The 9945-nt window shown below is 49.6% G+C and overlaps 1 long non-coding RNA gene across 1 annotated transcript; it reads left to right on the forward strand.

Annotated features, from left to right (window-relative positions):
- The first annotated feature begins 327 nt into the window (after positions 1-327).
- Positions 328-3787, forward strand: LOC129406747 (uncharacterized). Its single transcript, XR_008631203.1, has 3 exons — positions 328-448; positions 1882-2036; positions 3278-3787. It is a non-coding gene; the product is annotated as an uncharacterized LOC129406747 (long non-coding RNA).
- Positions 3788-9945: the final 6158 nt, after the last annotated feature.

The raw sequence follows: 9945 nt of genomic DNA on the forward strand, positions 1-9945 counted from the left end.
ACCAGTGCACACAGGTGTCTGTGCTGAGAGGTTTGATGACCCGAGCTCAAGCTGGGGTCGTGACAGTAAAACCGTGGCTGGGTCGGATGCTCTGGAGGACGGACACCTGCGGAAGGACACCTCAGACCTGTTTGGGACCATGAGGGCCACGTTGCCCAACTCCAGGGCACCACTTACTATTGAGCACCAGGCGGCGCCATCCGCACGGAATGGAAGCGGCTGCCGGCGCATCCGGGGCGAGGTCGCGCTCTTCCCGCGCCCGGCGGGGCCTGCAGTCCGTGCCTCCGACACCAGGGGGCGCAGCTGAGACCCAGCCGCGCGCGCCGCTTTCTCCCAGGCGCTGGACCCCTCATTGCTGCAGTGCTGGATGCTGTTCAGCCCTCCGTACCCCTCAGGTCCTGTCGGGAGCTGCCGCTGATTCCCTGAGGCGCCAGCCTGGGGCCAGAGGGTATGTTTATGCCGGGAGGGGGGTTAAATGGGGGGGGGGGGCGAGCTTTTCTTCTTGGGCCCGGAGAGATCGCACAGCGGGTAGTGCAGTGCGATATTAACTCGATGCTCAGCATCCCGTATTGTCTCCGGAGCCCCACCAAGAGGGACCCCTGAGTACAGAGCCAGGAGTAAGCCATGAGTATTACCGGGTGTGCCCAAACCCCACCCCACTCAAAATATCACACACACATATGTAATATATATTTTGGGGTGGGGTGGGGATGAAAATGATATTTTTTCCCATGGAAGTACTAAGGACAATATTTAGCATATAAAAAGTAGAAAATCTGTATAGGCCAATAACTAAGAAAGAAGCGACCAAGAGAGTTAAAGGTCTCTCCGAGAAAGGCACTGGTGACTTTACAGCCAATGCTACCAAAGAAAGAATTCCTGGTGTTTTCAGTCACAGGAAATTTTCACAGGTCATTTTCACAGGTGTGGGCTGGGTGTACACCTTGAGCACCCAGCAGTGACCAGGGGACAACAGTGATGTCCAGGGTGGAATCCTGGTGGACTGTGTGGAAGGCAAGCACCCTGTGTTATCTCTCTGGCTCCCTCAAGATACTTTTGGCTGGCAAAGAATCAGATTCTAAAATGAGCTAGTTTGAGATATGCTTTGAGGTATACCTTAATTGCGCACATATTTCCGTGGTAGATATAATAATATACCTACCACGATATTTATTTATGATGTAAGATATAATAAATCTTCTAGAAGTTATTCTTCTAAATAAGTCCAATAGTGCATCTAGTAAATATATTTATATAATCAATATTTATTTACATGTGACAAGAAAGCATTGTGCATTGAATCTAATAACCCTCTCCAACATCCAACCATGCCCCCTTACCCTATCCTACCTCCCACATATCTTCTCTCTGTACACAAATCTGTGTCAAATACAAGTGTTTGTTCTGTGGGGCTGGAGCAATAGCACAGCGGGTAGGGCGTTTGCCTTGCACGAGGCCCGCCCAGGTTCGAATCCCAGCATCCCATATGGTCCCCTGAACACTGCCTGGGGTAATTCCTGAGTGCAGAGCCAGGAGTAAACCCTGAGCATCGCCGGGTGTGACCCAAAAAAGCAAACAACAACAACAAAACAAGTGGTTGTTCTGTTTGTTTTCTTTTAAAAAATTTTATTTACTTTTTCTTGGTTTGGGGGTCACACCTGGCATGCTCAGGGGTTACTCCTGGCTCTGCACTCAGGAATTACTCCTGGCAGTGCTTGGGGGATCCTATGGGTGGGATGCTGAGGTTCAAACCTGGGTTAGTTGAAAGGCAAGTGCCCTACCTGCTATATTATTGCTCTGGCCCCTGTTTATTTTATTTGTTTATCTTCCACACATGAGTTAAATCACATGGTGTCTTTCTCCCCCTATCTTATTTAATAGCATAATCCTCTCAAGTTCCATCTCTGTAGTCACAAACCTCAAAATATCATCTTTGAAATGACCCCTTTGACATGGTGGTATGTCAGAAGAGCTAACAACAAAATACTCATGGTTGAAGCTAAATTTAAAGCAACAAATTTAAACCACACAGGAAGGTAAGTCAAAGTAGACAATAAATATCTATGAATCCATATTCGTGGGAATAATGGGTTGGATAAATAGTGATGAAGAAATCTTTTGATGGGGGGGCTGGAGTGGTAGCTCAGCGGGTAGGGCGTTGCACATGACTGACCCGGGTTCGATTCCCAGCATCCCATATGGTCCCCTGAGCACCGCCAGGGGTAATTCCTGAGTGCAGAGTGACCCCTGTGCATCGCTGGGTGTGACCCAAAAAGCAAAAAAAAAAAATCTTTTGATGGGGTTGAAGCAGTAGTAGCAGTACTACGGAGGGTAAGGAAGGTGCTTTCTTGCATGTGGCCAATCCGGGTTCAATCCCTGGCCTCCGATAGGTCCCTTGAGTCCCTCCAGGAGTGATCCCTGAGCCAACAGCCAGGAATAAACCCTGAGTATCACTGGGTGTGGCTCCCCTTCCTCTAAAAAAAGTACCCAACAAGTTCTCACCAAAGGACAACTAGTCTGAGAAAAATGTCAGAGCCAAGAAGATCCTAAAGGGACTGGAGGGATAGATAGTACAGCAGGTAGGGCGTTTGCCTTGCATGCAGCCGACCTGGGTTGGATTCCCAGCATCTCATATGGTCTTCCGAGCACTGGCAGGAGTAGTTACTGAGTGCAGAGCCAGGATCAACACCTGATCATTGCCGGGTGTGACACAAAAAGAAAAAAAAAGAAGAGCCTAAAGAAATCTGACACAAGGGTTGGAGCAATAGTAAAGCAGGGACAGCAGTTGCCTTGCACGTGACTGACCCGGGTCCAATCCCCAGCATCTCATGGTACCCTGAGCACCCTAGGAGTGGTCCCCAAGAGCAGAGCCAGGAGCTACCTACCCCTGAGTATTTCCAAGTGTGACCCCCAAACAAAAAAAAAAACCCAAAACCCCAAAACAAATCTGACACGTATGTGTAGAGATGACACCTTTGCTTCACCAGCACGGCAGTTACTGGGATTTTAGATTGTTGCCACCTTTTGGCTCTGACCTGATGCTGTCAACATCTGGACTTAATGTAGACATATTTTTGTTTTGTTTTGTGTTTGGGTCGCACCCAGTGGTGCTTGGGGGTTACTCCTGGCTGTGCACTCAGGAATTAGTCCTGATCGTGCTCAGGGAACGCAGGGCATGCTGGGAATCTACCCAGGCCGGCCGTGTGTAAGGCAAGCGCCCTGCGCACTGCACTACCGCTCCCGCCCCTGACATGTCTTTTTTTTTTTTTGCCTCCAGGGTATATTACACTGGTGAGTGGGATCTTTGGGGTCTATCATTACTGGTTTCTTTGCGGGACGGCCAGACTGTTTTCCATTTCGCCTCCTTCAGTGACATCTGAGGATTCTCACCTCTGTGCATTCGTCTCCACCCCACAGACAGGGCTGCGCGTCCACTTCCAGATTTTTCCATGTCTTCCCACCACATCTCGCATCTCGTGGTTTTCAGAGCATATGTCTTGCATTTCTTTTGTTCAGTTGACTTGGAGCTCTTGCTTTTATTGCTCTATAAAAGGAATTGTCTGTTTCGGGTTCAATTATTCATTGCAAGGGCATCAAAATACATTTCTGCCCATTGATCACCGCGGCCTCGTTGAATCCATACGCATGCCCTTACTTAGATAGTGGGTGCTAAGGGAATGTCAGCTGCAAATGGTTTGCTTCTTCCTCTTATTCTCCAAGCCCTAATTGCCTGAACTTAGAACTTCCAGCACCAGGTTACAGAGAAGTGAAAACAGACATTTTTGCCTTGTTCATCACTTTTTTTTTTCTTTTTGGGTCACAGACAGCGATGCTCAGGGGTTACTCCTAGCTCTGCACTCAGGACTTACTCCTGGCGGTGCTTGTGGTGGGGCATATGGGATGTCGGGGATTGAACCCCAACTCGGCTGTGTGCAAGGCAAACTCCGTCAGCTGTGCCACTGCTCTGGGCTGATTGCATAAGGGAAGCAAATGTCTTTGACCTCATGTAGGGTCATAGTAGTTAGAACTGTTTGATGGCTTTACTAGGTCAGGGAAGTCCTCTCCTCTCTCTCTAATTTGCTGCGTTTTGCTTTTTTATTTATTTATTTTTTTGGTTCTGAGGCTACACTCGTTAGCGCTCAGGGGTTATTCCTGGCTCTGTGCTCAAGTGCCTGGCAGTGCAGGGCCAGGCGCGGTTTCAGAGGTAGTGCTTGGGGTCAAACAAGGGTCAGCAGCACGCAACAAAAACACTGCTTGGTTGTTTTTATTTTTTTTGGTATTTGGGCCACATTCAGCAGTGCTGAGGGCTTACTCTTGGCTCTGTGCTCAGGGATCACTCCCAGAGGGACTCGGGAGACTATATATAGTGCTGGAATTGAATACATGCAAGGTAAGCGCCCTCCCCACTGTACTATCGCTCCAGTCCCCTCGTTGAGTTGTTTTTCTTTTTTTTTCTGCTTTTTGGGTCACACCCGTCGATGCACAGGGGTTACTCCTGGTTTTTCACTCAAGCATTACTCCTAGCAGTGCTCAGGGATGCTGGGATGCTGGGAATCGAACCCGGGTCGACCTTGTGCAAGGCAAACACCCTACCCACTGTGCTGTCGCTCCAATCTCGTTGAGTGTTTATCACGAGGGAGCTTTTGACAAATATTTCCTTTGTCTCAGGATTGAGCTTACAGTTTTAAAGTTGTTTTTTTTGTTTGGTTGGTTTTGGTTTTTTTTTTTTTGGGGGGGTCACACCCAGCGATGCACAGGGTTTACTCCTGGCTCATGCACTCAGGAATTACTCCTGGCGGTGCTCGGGGGACCATATGGGATGCTGAGATTCGAACCCGGGTCGGCCGCGTGCAAGGCAAACGCCCTACCTGCTGTGCTATTGCTCCAGCCCCACAGTTTTAAAGTTTTTAATTTATTGAGATTTTAGATGACGTGAATTGGCTTGGGAATATAAAACTGATTTTGTCTTCACGGATTAAATCTGAATTTGTCTGGTTTTTGGCCAATCCTGGCTGTGCACAGGTTTTCTCTCTGCTCAGTGCTTCGGAGTCGCTCCTGGTGGTACTTGAGAGGATGCTGTGGTTCTGGGAATCAAACTCAAGACCTCCCGTGCAAGTCTGAGCCCAGCCCTAGCCTCTTGAACATTATTATGTTACTGGATTTGATTTGCTGGTATTTGAGGATTTTGCATCTGTCTTTATATTCAAAAGAGAGATTGTTTGGGGCTGGAGCAATAGTACAGTGGGTAGGGCGTTTGCCTTGCATGTGGCCCACCTGGGTTCGATTCCCAGCATCTCTTATGGTCCCCTGAGCACTGCCAGGAGTAATTCCTGAGTTCAAAGCCAGGAGGTAACCCCTGTGCATTGCCGGGTGTGACGCAAAAAGAGAGAGAGAGAGAGAGAGAGAGAGAGAGAGAGAGAGAGAGAGAGAGAGAGATTGCTCTTAGTTTTCTTGTGACATAGTGGCATGATCTGGGTACTAGGCTAAGACAGTGCCTGCCTTTAAGCATTTGTGAAGAATTGATATTAATCCGTCTTCTGTTTGCTTGTTTGTGTGTGGGATGCTGGGGATCAAACTTGGATCAGCCACATGCAAGGCATGAGCCTTGTTTGCTGTACCATCACTCTGGCCCCCTTTCTTTTTTGAGTGAGGTGGTTTAGGCAGGATGGTTCAATGCTAAGTGCAGCAGTGCTGGGGGCTACCAGGTCCACACTCGGCAGTCCTGGGGGGCAGGGGGTGTTGGTTGTGGTGCCACAGATTGAACTTTGACCCTTGTATCTCTGATCTGAGTATCTTCCTGGCCCCACAATTCTTTAAATTCTTGTTAGAATTCAGAGGTGAAACCATCTGTGTCCCATATTTTTCTTTGTGGGTAAAAAAAAAGAAGTTTCTTTTTCTGTTTGCTATTTTGGGGCTACATTTGGCTGTGCTCAGGGCTTATTCCTGGCTCTGCGCTCAGGAATCATTCCCAGTGGGGACTCAGGGGGGACCCTGTGTGGAGCCAGAGATCAAACCTGGGTCAGAGGCAGGCAAGGCAAGTGCCCTTGCTGTACATCTCCCCAGCCGCATGTGGATATTTTTTAGTGTTATATGAATTAAATCTTTTTAGCTCTGTCCAGCTTTTTTCTTAATTTTTTATTTTTGTTTTTGGGCCACAGCTGACGATGCTCAGGGGTTACTCCCAACTCTGCATTCATCCATCACTCGTGGCAATGCTCAGGGTACCATATGGGATGCTGGGGATTGAACCTGGGCTGGCCACGTGCAAGAGATAACACCCACTATTTATCTCTCTGACCCCGGCTGTTCTATTTCTTCTCTCTCTTCTTTCTTTCTTTCTTTCTTTCTTTCTTTCTTTCTTTCTTTCTTTCTTTCTTTCTTTCTTTCTTTCTTTCTTTCTTTCTTTCTTTCTTTCTTTCTCTCTCTCTCCCTTTCTCTCTTTCTTCTTTTTCTCTTTCTTTCTCTCTTTCTCTCGCTTTTTGGGTCACACCTGGCAATACTCAGGAGTTATTCCTGGTGGTGCTCAGAGGACTATATGGGATGCTGGGGATCGAACTCTGGTCAGCAATGCAAGGCAAACACCCTCCCCAAACTGTACTATTTCTCTGGTTTCCATGTAAACATTTAAACATTTTTTGTTTTGTTTTGAGGGGCCACTCCAGGCTGTGCTCAGGGCTTACTTCTGGCTCTGCACTCAGGAATCACCCCTGGCGGTGGAACATCGGGTGCCAGAGGTGGAACCCAGGTCAGCTACATGCAAGGCAAACGCTCTCCCTGCTATACTATCTCTCCAGCCACAATTTTTAAATTTAACTTTGGGGCCTCTTTAGGGAGGGCACACCCTGCACTGCTCAGGGCTCAGGAATCACTCCTGGCAGTGCTCGAGGGACCTTATATGGTGCCAGGGATCAAATAGGGCGAGCCACATGCAAGACAAGTGACTTAACCCCTGTGCTCTCTCTCTGGCCTCTCCCCACTTAAGCATTTTAACCATAACATGTAGAGCCTTACATAATCTCTCCAGCTAGCCTCTGCCTGGCTCTCGGCTGCAGCCCTGATCCTGCCACACCCAGCAGGTCCAGGGACAGAATTTATTGAAGACCCTTCATTGCTACTGCTGTTTATTTTTATTGCATGTGTGTGTGTGTGTGTGTGTCCACGTGTCCACAGTGCTCAGGGGTTATTCCTGGCTCAGTGCACAGGTGGTGGCCAGCATCCTGTTGGGGTCAGCTGCATGCAAGTCATACAAGTCATGCGCCATATAGCCATTCTCTCTCCCTGGTTTTAAATGCATTGGAATGAGCCAGGCCAAGTCAGGCAGGGCTGGGGGTTGGTGTGCCCAGCCAAGGCCAGGACGCTGGGGCCAGGGCAGCCTGGCAGAGTGTGGGCGAAGGGGGTGCTTATATAAGGAAGCAGGAGCTGGCTCTGAAGGCTGCCCCAAAAAGGAGCGTTTGTGCTGAAGGGACCGTCAATCAGGGGCCTGGAACAGGTGGAACCCGGGCGACTCTCAGGGGAAAGCTGGGCTTAGAGCTCCGGTTACCCGAAGAGCAGCCAGGGAGCAAAAGTGGTGCCAGAGGGGAGGGGGAGCGAGGCCTGAGTCAGCGGAAAGAGCACCCCAGATGACCGCAGGACCTGGGGGTGGGAGAACCATGGGCTACAAAGAACCCTGTCTCACTCCCTGGGCCTCAGGGTGCGCTCCCTGGGAACAGCAACATGGCCTGGCCCGAGGAAGTTGCTAGAAACACAAATGCCTAGACGCCCCTTCAGTGAGAGGCAAGGACTAGGAGGAGTCAGAAGGACCCAGCATAAAAGGGTTTTTATTTGTTGGCTTTGGGGCATTTGGGGGCCACACCCCGTGGAGCTCAGGGGCTATTCCTGGCTCTGTGCTCAGGAGAGAGCCCTGGCAGTGCCAGGGATGGAGCCAGGGTCAGGATGAAGGCAAGTGCCGTCACCCCGTCCCCTCTCTCTGGCCCCCAGCAAGCAGCTTCCCCAAAACCTCTCCTTTGGGGCTGGTGAGTTCCCAGGCACAGTTCTAGGTGGCAGAGACATGGGATGCCATGTCCCTTAGTGTCTCCATGACACGAGGGGCTACTAATGTCCTCATTTTCCACTGTCCTGCCATCCCCAGGATGAGATATTGGCATCTGCCCCCATTTCCCTGCCTTATGAAGAATTAGTGAGAGATAGGACTGAGCTAACTAAGCATTTGCTTTTTTTTTCGGGGGGGGTGGTGGTGATGGGGGGGGACACTGGCAATGCTCAGGGGTTCCTCAGGGGGTGCTGGGGACCAAATCAGGGACAGCATTGTGCAGGGCAAAAGCCCTACCCCTGTCCTATCACTCCAGCCCTGCATTTGCCTGTTTCTCTATCACTGTCTTGAGGTCACATTGGGAAGTGTTTGGGGGTCATTCCCGGCAGTGCTCAGGGGACCAGGCAGTGCTGTACTCTAGCCCTTTGAGATATCTCCTCAAATTCCTCCATCTTTCTTTCTAATTCAACTTTATTGAGGTATAACTTACTTTCAAGGAAGCACAGCTGTTCCTCGTACCTTGGATGAGCCCAGGAACGTGTGTCCTATGGACTGGGTTAGGGGGGAGGAGGGACGGGACTGTCACCCTCCTTTGGGGGGGGTGTTCATATACTTTCAGGCTCTCCAAACTCTGTGGTTTGGAGTTTTCTCTTTTCCCTTTGGGCCACATCCAGAGATGCTCAGGGCTCTGGTCCTGATGGTGCTCAGGGGACTCTATGGGATGCCAGCAATCAAACTCGTGTTGGCCATATGCAAGGCCAGCATCCTTTCCACTGTAGTATCGCTCGGGCCCTCATTTTTTTTACAGAGGCTTCCTCACAGTATGGTGATCAATCATTAACGCCACATTCAGTTTTTTTCCCTCCTCAAGAGATGGAGGGGTGGGGCTGGCAGGGACCAGCAAGAGCCACGTTTCAAATTACGCCCTGTAAGAGTAAGTCCCAGGGCCCAGGCCTGCCTCATCCAGGGTCCCGTGGAGTTGCCTCAACAGAACCCAGAGACAACGGCACCCAAGAAAGTAGAAATCCTGAGTCAGGAGCCAGGGCTGCGCCCAATAAGGAAGTCACAGCTCATCGCCCTGGTGGGGTTTTTCCAGTGAAGCAAACCTTCTTTCAGAGGCTGTGCTACTGTGCGGCTCCTGGGTGTGGTCACTGGCCAGCCTTCCCCACAGTCATTGTTTTTTGGGGGGCCACACCCAGCGATGCTCAGGTGTTCCTCTTGGCTCTGCACTCAGGAATTACTCCTGGAGGTGCTCAGGGGACCATATGGGATGCTGGGGATCAAACCTGGGTCATTCATTCACATGCAAGGCAAGCGCCCTACCTGCTGTGCTATCATGGCCATTCTTTTTTTTTTTTTAAACCAATCCCACGACCATTATGTAAACCTTTCCACCATTATTATTTACAGTTTTTCCCACCAACACCCAAGCCTGCCCCAATCATCATCACCATCATCCCGTTGATCATGGATTTTCTCGAGTGGTCTCAGTAACGTCTCCATTCGTCCTAGCCCTGAGATTTTAGCAGCCTCTCTTTACTTGTCCTTTCCAATGGTGCCGCATTGGAGGCTCTTTCAGGGTCAGGGGAATGAGACCCATCATTGTTACTGGTTTTGGCATATGAATACGCCACGGGGAGCTTGCCAGGTTTTCCCAATAGCAGGCCCTAAATAATTTATTTTGTAGTGCTTGTTATGAATAATTTGCTAAAAATTATCAAAAAAATTTCCTTAGAAGATAGTGAAGACTGTAGTATCTCATCCTGGAGCTGTTAAGCCCTTGTATAAGAGATTACTGACATGTTGTTATACTTTGAGCCTTTTTTTTTTCTTTTTGGGTCACACCTGGCGATGCACAGGGGTTACTCCTGGCTCTGCACTCAGGAATTACTTCTGGCAGTGCTTGGGGACCATAT

The sequence above is a fragment of the Sorex araneus genome, chromosome 8, assembly GCF_027595985.1.
Source record: "Sorex araneus isolate mSorAra2 chromosome 8, mSorAra2.pri, whole genome shotgun sequence".
Classification (NCBI taxonomy): Eukaryota; Metazoa; Chordata; class Mammalia; order Eulipotyphla; family Soricidae; genus Sorex; species Sorex araneus.